The sequence below is a fragment of the Uranotaenia lowii genome, chromosome 3, assembly GCF_029784155.1.
Source record: "Uranotaenia lowii strain MFRU-FL chromosome 3, ASM2978415v1, whole genome shotgun sequence".
In the NCBI taxonomy this organism is placed as follows: Eukaryota; Metazoa; Arthropoda; class Insecta; order Diptera; family Culicidae; genus Uranotaenia; species Uranotaenia lowii.
The window spans coordinates 368501071-368521699 of NC_073693.1; the positions used below are offsets into that span (position 1 = coordinate 368501071).

The window sequence follows — 20629 nt, forward strand, 5'->3', positions numbered from 1 at the left end:
AAAAAAACTAGTCCTGGCACACTACAACATGAACTCAACTCGACCGGACCGGACGGGTTTTTCCCTACAAAACTAGCGAGACAACCTCCCCATAGATAGATAAACCAGTGCTCTCTGTGCTGTGTGTCGTGTGGCCAAGTGCTTCATTCTTTCTTCGGTCGGCTTCCCGGAATAGAAACGGATCCCCAGGACCAGCACCACGACTTGGGGAAGGGGAGATTGCGTGTTTTCCCATGTAACAACGTGGACGAAAACTTACCGGTCCGCAGCAATGGCGCCGGCAGGGTCTGAGCCTTGACACGATAAGCGGTCGGTGCCGTGCCCTGGAGGTTAAATGGCGTGATCTGGAAAAAGAGGAAAAGAAAGGAAGAATGGAAGTACAAAACTGGACATTAGTAGAGCTCTAGGTTGCTATGTTTGGGTGAGTGTGTGTTGAATTTTGCCGAGCCAAGCCAAGCCAAGTGGGCCCAAAGACAAGTGACAGTTGCACACGCGAAAGTCAGATTTTGGCGTTTTGTGTTCGCAGCTCGTCCGTTTTATCGACTTAGAATGTTTTCCGAGCTATCTCTTCCCTCATGAAGAGGGTGAAAATGGAACCACCATTTAAGAGATTTGAGCAGGTAAGAAGACAGAACAGCTCTCCGAAAAACAAGAGTCAGTTGCAATAGGAAAGGTCAAAGGGCACAGCACTACTTACCTTGATGATGAATCTGGTGTCACTGGGAAGTTTTTTCAGCAGCATTTCCGGTCCATGAAACGTGATGCTGAATAGAAGCTTTTTCGTGTTTTCGTCAAATATCTGTGAGGAAGATGAGAGGAAGAGTTCTAATTTAAGACACTGGAAATTGGTCTCTCGTGAGATGAAAAGGATCGATTTTGACACACTGATGTCTAAAAATACTTTGAACCTATACACAGAGCTTATTTTAAGCAGAAACAAAAAGGCACTTTTTTGAAGAATTTGAATATAATTTATGATTTACTCAAATTTGGGTCTGGAATTTGGATAAAAAAAATCCATTATTATGACACTCTAGTCATTTTAGTCATTTTTGTCATTCTTGTCATTTTTGCCATTTTGGTTTGTTTTTGTCATATTTGTCATTTTTGTAATTTTTGTCATTTTTGTCATTTTTGTCATTTTTGTCATTTTTGTCATTTTTGTCATTTTTGTCATTTTTGTCATTTTTGTCATTTTTGTCATTTTTGTCATTTTTGTCATTTTTGTCATTTTTGTCATTTTTGTCATTTTTGTCATTTTTGTCATTTTTGTCATTTTTGTCATTTTTGTCATTTTTGTCATTTTTGTCATTTTGTCATTTTTGTCATTTTTGTCATTTTTGTCATTTTTGTCATTTTTGTCATTTTTGTCATTTTTGTCATTTTTGTCATTTTTGTCATTTTTGTCATTTTTGTCATTTTTGTCATTTTTGTCATTTTTGTCATTTTTGTCATTTTTGTCATTTTTGTCATTTTTGTCATTTTTGTCGTTTTTGTCGTTTTTGTCGTTTTTGTCATTTTTGTCCTTTTTGTCATTTTTGTCATTTTTGTCATTTTTGTCATTTTTGTCATTTTTGTCATTTTTGTCATTTTTGTCATTTTTGTCATTTTTGTCATTTTTGTCATTTTTGTCATTTTGGTCATTTTTGTCATTTTTGTCATTTTTGTCATTTTTGTCATTTTTGTCGTTTTTGTCGTTTTTGTCATTTTTGTCATTTTTGTCATTTCTGTCATTTTTGTCATTTTTGTCATTTTTGTCATTTTTAATTTTTGTCATTTTTGTCATTTTTGTCATATTTGTCATTTTTGTCATTTTTGTCATTTTGACAATTTTGATAATTTTGACAATTTTGACAATTTTAACAATTTTGACAATTTTGACAATTTTGACAATTTTGACAATTTTGACAATTTTGATAATTTTGACAACTTTGACAATTTTGACAATTTTGACAATTTTGACAATTTTGACAATTTTGACAATTTTGACAATTTTGACAATTTTGACAATTTTGACAATTTTGACAATTTTGACAATTTTGACAATTTTGACAATTTTGACAATTTTGACAATTTTGACAATTTTGACAATTTTGACAATTTTGACAATTTTGACAATTTTGACAATTTTGACAATTTTGACAATTTTGACAATTTTGACAATTTTGACAATTTTGACAATTTTGACAATTTTGACAATTTTGACAATTTTGACAATTTTGACAATTTTGACAATTTTGACAATTTTGACAATTTTGACAATTTTGACAATTTTGACAATTTTGACAATTTTGACAATTTTGACAATTTTGACAATTTTGACAATTTTGACAATTTTGACAATTTTGACAATTTCGACAATTTTGACAATTTTGACAATTTTGACAATTTTGACAATTTTGACAATTTTGACAATTTTGACAATTTTGACAATTTTGACAATTTTGACAATTTTGACAATTTTGACAATTTTGACAATTTTGACAATTTTGACAATTTTGACAATTTTGACAATTTTGACAATTTTGACAATTTTGACAATTTTGACAATTTTGACAATTTTGACAATTTTGACAATTTTGACAATTTTGACAATTTTGACAATTTTGACAATTTTGACAATTTTGACAATTTTGACAATTTGGACAATTTGGACAATTTGGACAATTTGGACAATTTGGACAATTTGGACAATTTTGACAATTTTGTCAATTTTGACAATTTTGACAATTTTGACAATTTTGACAATTTTGACAATTTTGACAATTTTGACAATTTTGACAATTTTGACAATTTTGACAATTTTGACAATTTTGACAATTTTGACAATTTTGACAATTTTGACAATTTTGACAATTTTGACAATTTTGACAATTTTGACAATTTTGACAATTTTGACAATTTTGACAATTTTGACAATTTTGACAATTTTGACAATTTTGACAATTTTGACAATTTTGACAATTTTGACAATTTTGACAATTTTGACAATTTTGACAATTTTGACAATTTTGACAATTTTGACAATTTTGACAATTTTGACAATTTTGACAATTTTGACAATTTTGACAATTTTGACAATTTTGACAATTTTGACAATTTTGACAATTTTGACAATTTTGACAATTTTGACAATTTTGACAATTTTGACAATTTTGACAATTTTGACAATTTTGACAATTTTGACAATTTTGACAATTTTGACAATTTTGACAATTTTGACAATTTTGACAATTTTGACAATTTTGACAATTTCGACAATTTTGACAATTTTGACAATTTTGACAATTTTGACAATTTTGACAATTTTGACAATTTTGACAATTTTGACAATTTTGACAATTTTGACAATTTTGACAATTTTGACAATTTTGACAATTTTGACAATTTTGACAATTTTGACAATTTTGACAATTTTGACAATTTTGACAATTTTGACAATTTTGACAATTTTGACAATTTTGACAATTTTGACAATTTTGTCAATTTTGACAATTTTGACAATTTTGACAATTTTGACAATTTTGACAATTTTGACAATTTTGACAATTTTAACAATTTTGACAATTTTGACAATTTTGACAATTTTGACAATTTTGACAATTTGAACAATTTGGACAATTTTGACAATTTTGACAATTTTGACAATTTTGACAATTTTGACAATTTTGACAATTTTGACAATTTTGACAATTTTGACAATTTTGACAATTTTGACAATTTTGACAATTTTGACAATTTTGACAATTTTGACAATTTTGACAATTTTGACAATTTTGACAATTTTGACAATTTTGACAATTTTGACAATTTTGACAATTTTGACAATTTTGACAATTTTGACAATTTTGACAATTTTGACAATTTTGACAATTTTGACAATTTTGACAATTTTGACAATTTTGACAATTTTGACAATTTTGACAATTTTGACAATTTTGACAATTTTGACAATTTTGACAATTTTGACAATTTTGACAATTTTGACAATTTTGACAATTTTGACAATTTTGACAATTTTGACAATTTTGACAATTTTGACAATTTTGACAATTTTGACAATTTTGACAATTTTGACAATTTTGACAATTTTGACAATTTTGACAATTTTGACAATTTTGACAATTTTGACAATTTTGACAATTTTGACAATTTTGACAATTTTGACAATTTTGACAATTTTGACAATTTTGACAATTTTGACAATTTTGACAATTTTGACAATTTTGACAATTTTGACAATTTTGACAACTTTGACAATTTTGACAATTTTGACAATTTTGACAATTTTGACAACTTTGACAATTTTGACAATTTTGACAATTTTGACAATTTTGACAATTTTGACAATTTTGACAATTTTGATAATTTTGACAATTTTGACAATTTTGACAATTTTGACAATTTTGACAATTTTGACAATTTTGACAATTCCGACAATTTTGACAATTTTGACAATTTTGACAATTTTGACAATTTTGACAATTTTGACAATTTTGACAATTTTGACAATTTTGACAATTTTGACAATTTTGACAATTTTGACAATTTTGACAATTTTGACAATTTTGACAATTTTGACAATTTTGACAATTTTGACAATTTTGACAATTTTGACAATTTTGACAATTTTGACAATTTTGACAATTTTGACAATTTTGACAATTTTGACAATTTTGACAATTTTGACAATTTTGACAATTTTGACAATTTTGACAATTTTGACAATTTTGACAATTTTGACAATTTTGACAATTTTGACAATTTTGACAATTTTGACAATTTTGACAATTTTGACAATTTTGACAATTTTGACAATTTTGACAATTTTGACAGTTTTAACAATTTCGACAATTTGATTATTTTATGTATTTTTTATTCAGAATGTGTTTATCCTTACAAGAATATCAAAACAAACATTCATTGAGTGAAACATGACAACCTCTTGTGTTTCACTAATGGAAACCCTTTCGGGCAAAAAAACCACAACAAAAAAACAAGACCTTATACTGCTACTTCTAGAATACTATTGTAACGAGAGTTAAAAAAGAAATAGTTTATCCGGACATTTTAATCCCACCCAGGTAGGTATTTCGTTTCGCAAAGCTTGTTCAAACGATGTTAAGCTGATGCTGTGGGTTGTTTTTTCTTTTCCCTTCTCGTTACAGTAATTGTGTTTTGCCTATCACAATATATGGTTTGTACACGGTCGTCCCAAAGTCCTGTACGATCACTTACATCCACGTGGAATTGCTGCGGAATTCCTCCGTCCTTGCCGGCGATGCAGGATATGTGCACCGTGTAGGCAGTCACATTCGAAACGGTGCAGCTTTTAATTGGATCAGGTACATCTGTGTTGCAGGGACAGAGAGAAAAAAAAAACGAGATGAGAAAAGACAGATACGGTGTGGCGATTAGAACAAGATGAAAATTGGAAAAAAAGTAGGACAAAAACGTGAACTGAACTAACTAGCAGTTCTTTCACATGGAATTTTGAAAAGATTTTTTTCCAAGGGTTCTTTGTATAAGTCGGGATGTAAGCATGGCATATTATGACGTTTTTTAAGACAAAACTTTTGAGCGTTTGGATTTGATTAACATCTACATGGATACCATCTTTCAAACTAACTGACAAAACACGAATTCGACTTAAGGAATTCGCAAGACGTGGAACACCCTGGATTTCCCGTTCAAGAGATTCCGTGATGTCAAGTGATAGTTAACTCATTCTCGCTGCCGCCAAGCCGTTGTAGAATTCACCTGAAGCAGCAGCAGAGGTGGATTGGCGGTGTGCTAGTGATTTAAAAATTAATGACTTCAAAGTGCGGAGAAAGTCCTCTAAAACCCCACCACACCTTCAATCTAGACCCACCAATCTAATGCTGGTGACGGTGAGATTGTGTTTGTTGTTGGCGTGCTAAGTGTTTGGCGCTCCCGGTAACTCCCACGTGGTTTCAGGTTGGTTTTCGTGGTTCCGGGAGAAATGCTCGAGAAATCACGCGCCAAGACACTTTCCGGAGGAACTGTCGTCGCACGAACGAAAGTGCAGCTCCTTGAAGTTCGTTTGGATTGGGCTGGAGGATTTTGGTTTGCCATTCGCGAAGTACCGAGGGCGGCCACTTGACGCGATACTAGTTACTGCTACGAGCTTCGTGGGTTGGGCTTGGGTTTGAACCACGAGACGTTTGTGGGTGGACAAGGTGAAGCCTTCAATTAGAGAAAATTATTTTACCACACTGCTTGAAGGTGTGCTGTGGCTCGCGCTGATCTTTGATACTAGTAGAATGGAGCGATTCAGATATCAAAGTTTTAAATTTGATGCCTACGCTCAGAGATAAGCTAATTTGTAATCCGGTAAAAATGATTGGATGCCCCAATTCCATTTTTTTTTCAAAAGAAGAATAACTTCTAAGAAAAGATTTTGACGAATGATTGAAGTAAGAAGTTGGTTGAATCATTCTAACATTCTTGACCTTGGTAGTGGTTTACTGATAGCAATACCAGATGGTGGTCCACAACTAAAGTTCAACTAATGAGAATTGGTGGTCCTGATTGAGTAATGAACTGTGTGTGACCAAACGAAGTTTGGAGTAAAGTGCTCTCGAGCTCAAATGCTGTTCACTGTTTGTCGTTTTGATTGGATCAACTTTTCCATTTAACCGTGGGTTAATTGAAAGAAAATTTTCGACTGCCTTATAGTAACAGTTCCATTTCAAATCAACTTCTAAGGCTCAAAAATAATCAAAACCTTAACTTAATTTTTCAGGTTTTTTTTTATTCCCTCTCATTTTCCAGGGAATCTGCTTCCTATTCGAAAAAAGTAGAATGTATTTAGGTTAACCCATTGTAAATCTACTCCAGAGTTTTTCATTTTACTTCTCTTAGTTTTTGAGAATCCCAGCTCAACTCGAGCTGTTGCCCGTTAACTCATCAACAATAATTGCAGCACTACCAAGGGGTTCATAACCACTGGCTTGGGACAGGTTTGGCCCATCTTAGTCCCTTCAAACTATTCAAAACACATAAAGAATCCTGAAAGGTACCTAAGTAGCCTACTCACGGTTCCAAATTTGCCGATACTCCGGCTGGCTTGATCCCACAATCCATTGTATATCAGTTTTTCGTTTACCAAACCTCCAATAACTAAAAAAAAGAGCTATTTACATACAATGAATCATTTAAGTCAATCTAATTTAAAGAAAAAGTGAAATGAAGCAGTTTTCCGGCGATCTACACAGAAAACAAAAGTCTGCATGTTCTTCTATTACATATCAATAAATTTCTGATCGCAGCAGTCTAATATTCTATCTATTAGGATATATTGACAGTTCTACACGAACACCACAATAGCAGGAGGCCTCAGCCATAACCTCAAACCATGGGAGAACAGATTCGATTGTTGAGAAGGGCGCACGATAAATGCGTTTTTCCGGTACTCATATCGACAAATTCGTCCTGTGGAAAAACGATACACGGTGTTCGTGTTTTGATTTTTTTTGGGCGTTCAGGGTTGCCAAGTGCATTGATATTTGGAAAATAATTATATTTTTTAATTGCATTGTTATTGAAAAACCTTTTCATAAGTACTGAGAATTTGCAATATTCCCGTAGATTTCTAGAAAAAAATGAAATGCAATTAAATGCGTAGAAATTGATTGCAACATTTATCTTAACGAAATAACAACTGCCTGTATCGCACACTTAAACGATGTAGCGAATTATGTGGATTTGTTTATAATAATCAGAGCATGCAGGAGATTATTTTCAAAGTCAACGGGCTTTCATTAAATTACTTTTTTTGTAACAGTTATTGATTTGGAATTCGTTTAGAAGATAGAAACAAATTTTGAATCTATCAAGCAGTATATGAAAACATATTTCAGATGTTTTAAATTCACCTTGAAAATTCATTAGAAAAATATGGCTTGTCTTCACCGATTTTGGGACGCCTCATAATGAATTCGAACGTTTAGTTGTTGACATTTAAAAAATTTAATCAATTCAGAAATATTATAATTAGTTGAAATCAAACAAAAACTGATTTTAGCAACGCACCTTGCATCACTGGTGAGGCCGCCAGCAAATGAAAGTTTGAGGTTATGGCTGAGGCCAATTTTTCGCAAATACTATCGTCCGTATATACCCTTATAGCCATCCGTACGTGCCCTTAAATAATGGCCAAGCTTGGTCATAAAAAAATCCATAGACAGTTAGCTACATGTCAATGCTCTTATTTTTACTGAATCAATTCTAAGCTTTGTGTCAGATTCAAAAAAACATCACTTAAAGGTTTTTTTTTCGGTTCAGATTTCCGTAGGCCAATTTTTAAACTCAATTTTAACGCTAATCTTCTCGCTTTCGGGGGGCAACTTTCAAATTCATCCTCTGTGCATCACTTGGGTAATACGTTGGTGTAACTCTTCTTTACACAATTTTTACTTTTCACTTCAAAACGCCTAATTTATCTCCCAAACTGATTATTGAAACAGGAAAGAAAATCACCTGCACTCTAAAACTTTTTGCTTCTAATATTTTGATTTCCACATATATTTCCTGCTACCTTTAAGAACACTGAATTCTTCAGTACTTAAACTTGGAAAACCAAATTTCTCGTAATGATCACGACGATTGTATTTCGGAAAAAAATCAATTTGACGATTATTTAAAACATATTTTTACTGATAGAGAATGGAAAAAAAAACAGCCCGTGCTGTCAACAAGTCATGGCCTTCTCAATTGAATCTTAAGCAGGACTGAGCAACCTTTTGAACCAACGGGCCAATTGGAATTTAAAATCTTTCCGCTAGGCCGCACTGAAATTATCACTTATTAAATATTTCCCTTTAACCTTTTCAGATAAATAATGTATATTTTTTTTTCCTGTTTTAGTTTTTATTTTTAATATTTTTCTATTCTTTCAATATTTTTCGTTACTCATAAAGATTTTTATCTTCATGGGTAGTGTTCGAAAAATATTCAACGTAAAGCAATAATATTAATAATAAAAACTGAAAACGAAAAGAAAACAAGAATTTATACGAATAATACCAGCCGTAATTGATCAGGTACATAACTTAGTCTTTGTTTGTTTTTATGGAAATTTTTGAATAATTCTTTTTTTGCTTGATTTTAACTTTTTTTTACCAAAATTTGTTCTTTCAAAATCGGACATCATATGATTTTTTTTAATCAAAAAAATGAAAATTTATCTAGGTTTTTGTATTGTTTAAAACAATTTTTAACCGTTTTCCTGAAAAAAAAAATCACTTCAAAGTCTTCTGAAGCTATACCACTGCGATCAGTTACAGTTGTATTTTTGTTGTAAATCGCTCTCTCCTAAGTGTTAGATTTTGAATCTTTATTAAAATTTATTGACTTGAATTTCTTTTATCTTTATTTTTCCAGTATTTAAATTTTTTCGAAGACCCCATTTTTTTCGCTACAAATGATGAGAACCTTATTTTTTTTTACTTTACTCCATTTGAGATAAGACGTTGAAAAATGCTACCGAAATTACAGAAAGTGCAAATTTTGTGAAAGTTCCAGTTCCCAATCGTGATTTCTTGCATCTCAGGCAAACTTTCCCGCTATTTTCCTGAGAAAAATCACCTTTAATAACCTAAGCCCAGAGTTATACGTTGTATCGAAAGCTTTTCTATATTTTTCCCTCTCTTAAGAGCCACCATTTGCTTCCCTTTTAACTTATTAGAAAGTAATTTCTTTTCTAACAAATGGTAAAAAAATTGTTTTTTATTCTGAAGTTACGTATAAGTTCATTGCATTGAGATGTTTAGTATGGTTGTTTAAATCACAAAAAAAACATTTCAAAATCAGATTTTAAAATTTTACAAATATTAAAAAATCATAATTTACAGATACATATTTTGTTAAAAATTTAATTCTTAGTTTTATTTTAATTATGGACTTAAGGAGTACATGGATTTCCCAAATTTAATTAAAATTCCACTGGAATTTTCTATGGCGAATCTAACTTTTGATTATGTGGATTGTTGATTTTAAAGTAAAGTGTCATCGCTTAGATGTTTGGCATGATTTCTCTATGAAATTTCTGAAAATAGTCGTCTAAGACTTTTTCAGTCAAATCAAAGTTAAATATTATATTTGTCGAGATGTCATGCCGAATCATGTCGAAATGAACCCTTTATATTCAAGAACAAAAATTGTTAAAAAGTTTTTTTTGCCAGTATTGAGCAACGTATTCAGAAATGCCTGTGACCATCTCTTCCCTTTCATTTTTTTATTTATTCTACAGTCGTGGTTTTATGAATTGTGAATTTTAAATCACTAGAAAGAAAAAAAAAATCTGAATTAAAAAACAAGAATACTTTTCAAATTATTAATATTACACTTTTGCTTCAAAAATAACAAAATAAATGCTCAATACGCTTGCAAAAAAAAGTTAATCATTTGAACAATTGTGAGTCAAAAGCATATCTGATCAAGTTTCTGACATATATATTTTTTTAGGTTAAGTATGAACTAGTATTTTTTGATAACTTACAATCTATCGAGAAAAAAGGCGAAAACGAAATGAAACTTGGAAAAAGATTCGCTGGCCGCGATTTGCAAATCCCTGATTTAAAGGGTGTTCTGATTACAAAGTGATCAAGCTAAATTGCGTGTAAATCTATTATTTATTTTATAACTAGCTGATCCCATACGAACTCCGTTTCGCATTCAACTTGGAATATGTCATGAGCAGTTTGTATAAGAGTCAATTGTCAAGCATTTTCCAAAAGCATTTCCAAATTTATTGTTAAGCAATAATTGCAAAAATTTTGGACGATCACTTTCTATGTCGTGTGCAACTAAATTTGAAACCAGGAATCAATTGACCGTGCCGAAAACCCCCGTGTATGAATTTTTGGTCTCGATGTGATACAAACTCACTTAGTTATTGCAAAACACAAATTAATCAGTAATTGCAAAAACAAATTTAACAGTTAATATTGATCACCTCCGTTTTTGTCGTTATATTGAAATCAGAATTAATGGACCGTCTCATGACATGATTATTGCATAAATTGTCCTTTCTCTCAAAACTCCCATGTGCAAATTTTCTAACCAATCCATTGCATAAAAACGTGAATATCATAAAAAAGAAGAAAATTAATTGATATTGATGACCCCCTTCGTCGACCCCTGGCAAAAAAATTTTATACCTAAAATCGATTTCCCGTCCCTCAAAACTCTCGTGTATAAATGTTCATCTGAATCCGATGCATACCCAAGCAACCAAAAGTCACGTTTTTACTTAAATGAATGCTTTCATAGTTCCATTTTAGCTGAACAAAGGTTTCTGAGAGAAAAGAACTAACTTATTCCCTTAAATGGACTTTAATTACTTATTTGCGAACATAAAAGTTACAAAAAGGATATTTAAGAACGTTTTATGAGACTTCATAATGGATGTTCACAAGAAGGTCCGTAATTCTACCTTTTTGAGACATAAACAAGTCACATTAAGGATGTTCAAGATCGCTTTACGTGACTTCTGAACGTGTGTTCCCAAGAGGGTCCGTAATTCTACTTTGTTGAGACATGAACAAGTCACACGAAGGTATTTTGAGATCGTTTTATGTGACTTCTAATAGTGTGTTTTCTAGAGGATCCGTAATTTACTTTTTTGAGACATTAACAAGTCACACCAAGGATATTCAAGATTATTTAACGTGACTTCTAAACGTGTGTTCCCAAGAGGGTCCGTAATTCTACTTTGTTGAGACATAAACAAATCACGCGAAGGTATTTTGAGATCGTTTTATGTGATTTCTAAAAGTGTGTTCCTTAGAGGGTCCTCAATCATCTTTTTTGAGACATAAACAAAACTGTTCCGAAAGTTAATCCGATCGACCGTGTTTTCTGGTAAAAATGGATTTTTCGAAGAAAATAAGAAAAAGTGGTTTGTTTTATTATCGCCGCAGAAGGCTAGAACAAAAATGGGCGGAAGACCAAGCAGTTACAGGTGAAATTGACGTTTCAGGTAGTAAATTAACAAGCTTTAAATTATTACAAAAAAAAAAATAACATCTCATTTTAATTTTGCAGCTTCCAATCGTTCACTTGCACCAGATGATATTTTAAATCCAATTGACATCTATCATCAAACTTGTAATCCAGAATCAGATGTTAATGTTTCGTTTGGAGAAGATGATGACCAAGAAGGTGAAATTAAAATAGGTGAAATGGAAGAGGACTTAATTGAAAAAATGACCCTTGAAGAATGCCTTCGATACTGGGCTTTTCAAACTAAACAATCTCATGAAGCAATCAACTTAATATTAGATATCATTCGACGGAAAACAAATGCAAGACGATTGCCACGTTCTGCACGAACATTGTTACACACTTCGAGGGTTGAAACCTCCAACATAATAGCCATACCCGGTTTACAGTTCTGGTACAAAGGGATAAAACCTTGTTTCAAACAATACTTCCGGTAAAATTTAAATTGTTATAAAAAAAAATATCTCATCTTGAACTCTAATTCCAGGAATCTTGAAAGGCCTCTCTGCATTTCAATTAATGTAAATATCGACGGGCTTCCAATATATAAAAGCAGCAAGTTGCAGTTGTGGCCAATTTTGATTAGTATTTTTGAAATGCCTGATATAAACCCAATGCCTATTGGAATCTATTGTGGGAACACTAAACCCTTGGATCTCGACAGCTACCTTAAGCCTTTTGCAGAGGAAATGAATGATATTGCCGAGAACGGTTTCTCAATCAACGGGTATGACATCAGAATAACCCTCAGATGTTTTATTTGTGATTCTCCAGCACGATCTTTCATCAAAGGTTAGTTAACTTTATAATTTGATATGCAATTACTAGTTGTAGTAAATTACAGTAAATGACGAGAAATTTTTCTTTGAATTTTCACGATTTAAGCATCTATTCTTATTGACAAAATAATGATCAACATTTTTTTTTATTTCATTCACAGGAGTTGCGAATTTCAATTCCAAAAATGGATGCTTGAAATGCACATGCGAAGGAGAATACTGCCACGAATCAAGAACGGTTGTATACTCTTCAAAAACAAATCGAAAACGAACTGACGCTGAATTCCGAAACAAAAGCTACCAAAAACACCAAAAGCACCAAACTCCACTTATTCTTATCAAACAGCTTGATACAGTTGTAGATATAGTGGTGGGTGAAAGACTCCATTTAATTGATTTAGGGGTGATGAAACGTTTATTGTCAGGTTGGCGTGATGGAACATTAGGTTTCCATACAAAGCTTTCATCCCAACAGATCGAAGAAATCAGTCAAAAACTAAAAAACATAAAATTACCATATGAAATCCATCGAAAGTTCCGGGGACTAGACCATATTAGCCATTGGAAAGCCTCAGAATTTAGCACCTTTTTACATTATGGTAGCATTTACATTTTAAAAAAATTTCTTCCAGAAGAAAACTTTTCTCATTTTTTATTGTTTTTCTGTTCAATTACAATCATTATCGATCATTATAGAAACAATTGGCATGTTGCAAGGGAAATGTTAAAAACATTTGTGGAAAAATTCGAAACTCTTTATGGCCAAAGGTACCTTACAAGTAACATACATAACTTGCTACATATCGTAGACGAAGCGGAAAAATTTGGTAATATCAACACAATTTCTGCTTATCCTTTTGAAAACGAGCTTCAGAACATAAAACACTTAGTAAGATGTGGGTGGAAATGCCTTGAACAAACCGTTAATCGCATGTCAGAGGTACATTCACATTATATATTCCAAGATAAACCATCCAAATCATATCCATACACAACAGCATCAGGCGGAGTCTTTGTTAGGTCAGGATTCTTGTTGAACAACAAGTTTCCTAACAACTGGTTTCTTAGTAAAAAAAATCAAATAGTAAAGTTCATCACCCTGAAACAAGATAACAATATTTCAATTCAAGGGCGAATTTTAAAAGCAAAAAAAGAACATTTCGACTACCCCCATCAATCATCGGTTTTGAACATATTCGAAGGAAACATAAAAAATCTTTCAGACGATAATTTGTTCTTTGACTGTAACGACATAAAATGTAAAGTAGTAGCCATTGACTGTGAGGTACATTTTATTTTCATTCCATTATTACATACGCTGTCTAATTCATAGTTCATAAGAAATAAAAAGTGTGATGAAAAATATTATTAAAAAAATAACAAAAACAAAGTGAATTCATAGTATTAAGAAAAAATACGGAAGCATCAAGCATCATCGCTGGAAGAAACAATTTGGTCATCGGAATGACCACCACCGCACGAAATACTGCTTTCTGTCAGCGAATCATCCAGAATATTATTGGCATCCGTCGTGACTGTTTCTCGTCCTTTTGGCCTGGAGTTTTTGGCCCGCACGTGTCGAGAACCTCTACGTTTTCCGGAATTTTGTAACCGTTTAGTTGCATTCTTTAATTTCTTTTTGAAAAACGCTGCAACTTTAAAACTGTTCACGGTTTCAGTTTCAGTATTCCCTACTTCTTGAAAAATGTGCAATATCATCTTGTTCGGCATTATGGCGATTTTTGGACCTTTACGACTTGCTCCGGTCCAAGTGCAGTCGGCCTGAAATTTCAAACTGAAGATCAAGTCCAATGCTGAAAGCATTCGGTTTTCTGAGCAGTCGCCGTAAATGTTAACACGAAGCCATTTTAGCTGAAAAGAAAATGTAAAAATTATTTTCTTTGTTTATGTTCGTTATAGAGTTTTAACCGGTTATGCAAAATAAGAACTAAGTAGACATTGGAACTAAAGATTTCATGAAAACAACGGTCAAGTAAATTTAGCAAAACAATCAATTGCAGTTGAAGATTCGATTTAATAGTTTTCTTTCAATTCAGGCATCAACTTTCGATTCAACCCATCATTGCTTTTTGCTCCTAATCGGAAAGGATCCTGTTGTTGAAAGTTTCTAGATGTTCGAAAGTGTGAACAGTTAAGATGACAAATTTCAATAATTAACTGCAAGTAAGTACAATTAAAAAAAAAAGAAATCTGCAACTACTACAACACATGATTACTGCAATTCAGTTAGTTATCAAAGCCGTAGTGAGTGTAGTGAATTCCATTAATACTTAAGATTACTTTTCACCAAAATTGAAACTTCTATGAACTTGTCCGAAAATGTTTTTCGTTTGTCGATGGACCATTCTTTACTTAAATTTTCTTTTCATGAACATAACATGATGATTATGCTTAACGGCGCCAAGCTCAGTGGCCTAAAAACACTACGCGCTAATGTCATAGCTACGGGGCCGAATAGTGTTACCACAATGATGCCTTGGTTAGCTAAGGACATGAAATGTCACCTGCTAAAATCATATTTAAGTTATGTTTATGTTATGAAAATTTCTTTAAAGTTTGTGCTATGAAAATATTTTATCGGAAACAATAATCTTCTGTTAAAAACGTTATTTTGAATCAGCTTCAATAATCTTTCTGAGATATTAAATAATACAAAAACTAAAGGTATTTATCATGATACATTTTGACCAAATGATCAACTATCGTTTTGTAATTCTTTGAGTTTTCTAACCATGTTTAAAATTTCAATAATAAGTACAACAAAATTGCCAATTGAACAATATTCTATCGGACAAAGATTCGATTTGCAATTTCCTTAACAATCGAAATCAGATTATCGTCACAAAACTTTAAACTTAAACTAAAGGTGATTCCAAAATAAAATCGAGATAATGAAAAATATAAAGTGTAAATTACTTACAAAATCTGCTCGGAATCTCTCTTCTCCCAATTTTGTTTCCAATTCGTTAAGCTCTTGTTCGGTCCCTATAGGCTTAAAACAAAACGCATCATTCGGTGGATTTGTGCCCACTTTATCCAAAATGAAATCCATTTGAGCACTTTGATTAAGCAATCTTTTTTCTATGATTGCAACTCGGCCAACCAGTTCTTGTAATAATTGCTTCACTTCAGTAAGACGAGTATCAACTGACGAAATAAATCGATTATTATCCGGATGTGGCACCGTCGGAGGATCTTCGAATGAATATGGGGATGCAAGTGTCACATATTCAACATTGTCGGGTAAAGAATCCATTTGAACAGGGGACACACATTGTGAAGGATCAATGAACTGGCTGGCTGGAGAAACTGGCTGCATATCGGGCTCACAGATCAATTGCGTTGACATTCCATCCGGTGTATGTTCCTGGCACACAATGTTAGGCAACAAGGAGTCATGATTTGCAGTGTCGATCATTTTTTGAAAATTTGGTTCATGACCACTGTGCGAGATTTTTTGCAGCTTAAGCGTTGTATCCGTGCTAGATTCTCCGGACATGGATTCGATGAAATGAGAAGCTTCATCATAGGTTTCGATTTTGTTACGTTTCACTTTACATTTTGCCCGGTTCCAACTGGTTTTTGGCTTTGATGATGAGTTTCTCAATAGAATATCTATCTGCTGTCCGGTTTTGGAATTGGGCCAACGTAGGTAGGAGCCTTTTTTCGAGTTCTCTACCCAGTTGGCCGGAACTGCGGTTAACTCCTTCCTTCCTTTTCCATCCGTGGTTTGCACAACCGAAAACATGTCACTGCAAATTTGTAAATATTCCACCATAAATATTTTTTAAATGACTTATTAGGGTATATTTACCGTTTACAAATAGACAATTCAACCACAATTTACGATGCAGAAATACCGAAACCTTTACTCGACTGTTTTTTTTGTTCCGCCAAACGTAAACACTTGTGTTTTGGATAACACTGTCAAAAATTATGACGCATAACTTGCGGTGAATGAAAACACTCGTTTATAATAGGCAAATGAAAGAAGACAAACAGATACGTGCCAATGGTTCAAGTGACAAGGTTTCGGACTAGCACCTCTGAGTGCCATGGATCAATTCTCACAACAAGTACTCTAAAGCAAGCTTAAGAAAACTTTAAAAAAAATGAAATGTACTTACAAAGAATGAAGGTGTAAATATATGGGAAGTAGAAAAGAGAATAATCAAATAAAATAATTAAAAATAAAAAAAAAACTTACTTTTAGTTTTTTTTTTATGAAAGAAATTTAACGATTTCTAGGGATCTATGCGAGGGCTGAATAACGATTTCTACATTTTGATACTGAGGGCTGAATAATATTCTCTACAATTTGATATTGAAGGCTGAATAGCAATCTCTACAATTTGATATGGAGGGCTGAATAGCATTCTCTACAATTTGGTATTGAAACTTTAAAGTTTCAATAAGAACTTAAATTTTGAGCTGAACAAAATGCACATCGGGACATTCGATGGGCTGATTAAGCAATTATGGATCTGCTTAAAGAAACTTTTGGTTGCTTGGGTAATAACGTTAATATTGCAAAAACAGTGATTAATAATAAGGACGACCCCTTTGAAAGATCCCTGTCTCAAATTTGGATAAGTGGAAACAATTGTTTTTCTCTAATAACTCCTATGTGCAAATTTTCATACCAATCCGATGTATAATAACGTCAATATCACTAAAAATTTAAAAAGTTATATGGGCGACCCCTTTTGCCGGTCCCTTACACTGTAATTGATAGCTGAAATTGATTGCCTGTCACTCAAAATTGTCGTGAACCAATTTTCATCTGAATACGATGTATAATAACGTCACTATCGTAAAAAACATTTTACAGTTGATATGGACGACCCCTCTGGCCTACTCCTGTTCCTAAATTTAAAACTTGGAATCGGTTGCTCGTCCTTCAAAACATTCATGTGCAAACTTTCATGAAAATCAGATTAATAATAACGCCAATATCACAAAAATATTATATTGTTGATATGGACGACCCCTTTTGCCGACCCCTGTCCCTTAATTTTATATCGGAAATCGATTGCTCGTCCTTCAAAACTGTCATATGAAAATTTTCATCAAAATCCGATTTATAATGACGCTAATATCGCAAAAATATTAAATAGTTGATATGGACGACCCCTTTGGCTGACCCCTTACTCAAAATTTTTACCTGAATTCATCACAATCCAACGGAAAATAACGTCAACATCGCGAAAACAATATTTGTCTTGTATGGACGACCCCCTCTAGAAGGGGTCATCCAAAAATCTGAAAACATTTTTCATCATTCCTAGTCCCAATGAGTATCCATGCCAAATTTCAGCTCTCTAGCTTTTAAGGCGGCTGAGTCTATAGAGGACAAACAAACAAACAAACAAACAAACATACAGAAATTGCTTTTTATATATATAGATAGATAAATAAAAGTATCTTTCAGTATGAAATTCAATATGTGTAAAAATGGAAAAATACTCAAGATTCCGGTTGACCTAGTCCAGATTGGCGAGCCTTTCGTTTGACGTCTGCCATCAGATTTTGTACAGTCTATCTACTTTCTTCGCCGCAGAACGCCAATTTGTTTTGAACTGCTTCTCACTGCAAACAGTGTTTTTGGGTCTAATTAAAGATCTACTTAAATATCAACCAGTACTTTTCGATTGGGCAAAGTTCTGAGTATTGGGAGGGCAGGGAGGGTTCTTATCCTTAGGCACAACCTGAATGTTGTTCGCGGCATACCACTGTATGGCCTTTTTTCCACAATAGCAGAATGTCAAATTCAGCCAAAACAATTCATGTTGCCTTAGGAAAAGGAACAGGCAAACGCTTTTGAAGACACTCTTTTACGTGAAGTTTCTGTTAACGGCGAATTTAAATTGAATACTTTTTGATCCAAACATCTTTACGTAATGGTCATGTGGAAAATTTTGCGACTTTTTACCTTATCTAAAATCCGTTTAATAAATCTTAAGGAAGTTCAAAGGGTGCATTCTTTTTTATCAATTTGCGGTACTTTTCTGTTTAAACCTTATTTATAGTTTTGCTTTTGTGAAAGAAACATCTTTTGGAAAAAAAGAGGAAAATTTATTACTTTAAAAGTTTCAATGATGTCAACCCGGAATGCAGATTAATAATTTAGATGAATAATTGTTCCAAACTTTGTTCAAAATGGCACATACATTATGATTTCCTATGCTTGTTTTCTATATGGGGATGAATAACGTGAGAGCGTTAAAATCCTAGACAACACCAAAAAAAGCTTGTTTCCTATCATTTTAAGAGTAAGGAAATCGAGAAAAACATACTTCAGAAAAAAAAGCTGTAGCATTTGAGGCATTTGCATTAAAAATTATTTGACGCTTATGACCAGTGCTCAAAAAAGTCAAAGTCATTTATCCCCATACAAACTGAATGAGACGAACATGCTTTCTTTCCCATCTATTTGGACAGAAAGCGAAAAAAATATCACGTTGGCCTAGACTAACTTCAGGATGATTGTGAATGTTTTTGTTTTACTGATCATTCGCTCAGCAGTCAACCATTTCACAAAGTCGTGACAGTATGAGAAAATGTGAATGGATTCCAAACGCTTTGTTTTTTAAGTAAATTCTTAAGTAGATCATCAACTTTAAGAATTACGAATAGAACACAAACACTAGAAAATTCATAAAATTCTTTTATAAAAAGCTATTCTGGAATGTCCTTATCTTCCTACATGCTTCTCGACTATTTCTGAATAATCCCAATAGAAAAGCAAAATATTTAAAAAGTTTCTTTTGTTATTTTTTATTTATTTTTTAATTAATTAATTTTAAAATTTGGGGTATTCTGGCCACCAAATTGATGAGTTTTTCCAATAGAATGTTATTATTTTTAATTCAGTTATTGCTACGCATTTTCAGATGAGCAAATGAAAAATATCGTTGTGTTTGATAAATTTATTTAAAAAACCAGGCTTCTGAACGTTCTGCAAGGCACTTGATGTACGATTCATGTGCGTGTCTATCACATTGAATTCAGTTGATGTAATCTTAGACTTATATCTCAGTTGAGACAATTCAGAATGGGCTCAACTTCTAACTGATTGAAAACAGCATCATTTGCTAAATCAGTGATTACAATATCGAACCGAACATCACATCCCAGCAAAATAATGGTTATTCTCTATTCAAACACAAGTAATTAAAAGCTTATCCCTCGTTATTGGTCAAATGGGTAGCTTTTTTCTGCTTCCACTATCAGTGTGGAAGCATGATTTCCTTCATTGTTCCCGGGCCACGGGAATAACTTCCCAGTTAAGCGCTCGTCTTTCCGCTCACTAATGGCGGAACCCGGAACAGCTTGCCCTAATGAATGCACATTATGATAATGAATACACATTGACTTTAATAATCAGCCCAGTCCCATACATCCTCATACGAATTTTCTCATCCGAAAAAGAGACAGATAAAGAGAGTAGGAGAAGCGATTTAGATCAACACCCTAACTCGGTCCAGCTTGGTCCGGTATCGTCAGGAATTGTCCGGTTCAGTTCCGGTCCACTCCCTCAGGATGATTCCCAGTAGAAGCGGCCAGAAGCGCCAGAAAAACGCCCCAAGCGAATAAGCCGTTTGTCAGGCATCGACTGGACCATCCATTTTTCCCATCACTCCATTCTGTTGCATAATTGATATTCCAACATTTTTGACTCTCTGACGACGGGCTCTGGACTCAGGTCTCTGGTCTCTGGTCTGTTCCGGTGTGGTCCAGAGTACGATCTCCACATCCGGAGCCAAATGGAATATTGAATTATGTAACGGACTAATCCTCTC

At 33.0% G+C, this 20629-nt stretch overlaps 1 pseudogene; it reads right to left on the reverse strand.

The window, feature by feature from the left end:
* The window catches only part of LOC129754068 (uncharacterized), a 42150-nt pseudogene that overhangs the window by 18350 nt on the left and 3171 nt on the right, over positions 1–20629 (reverse strand).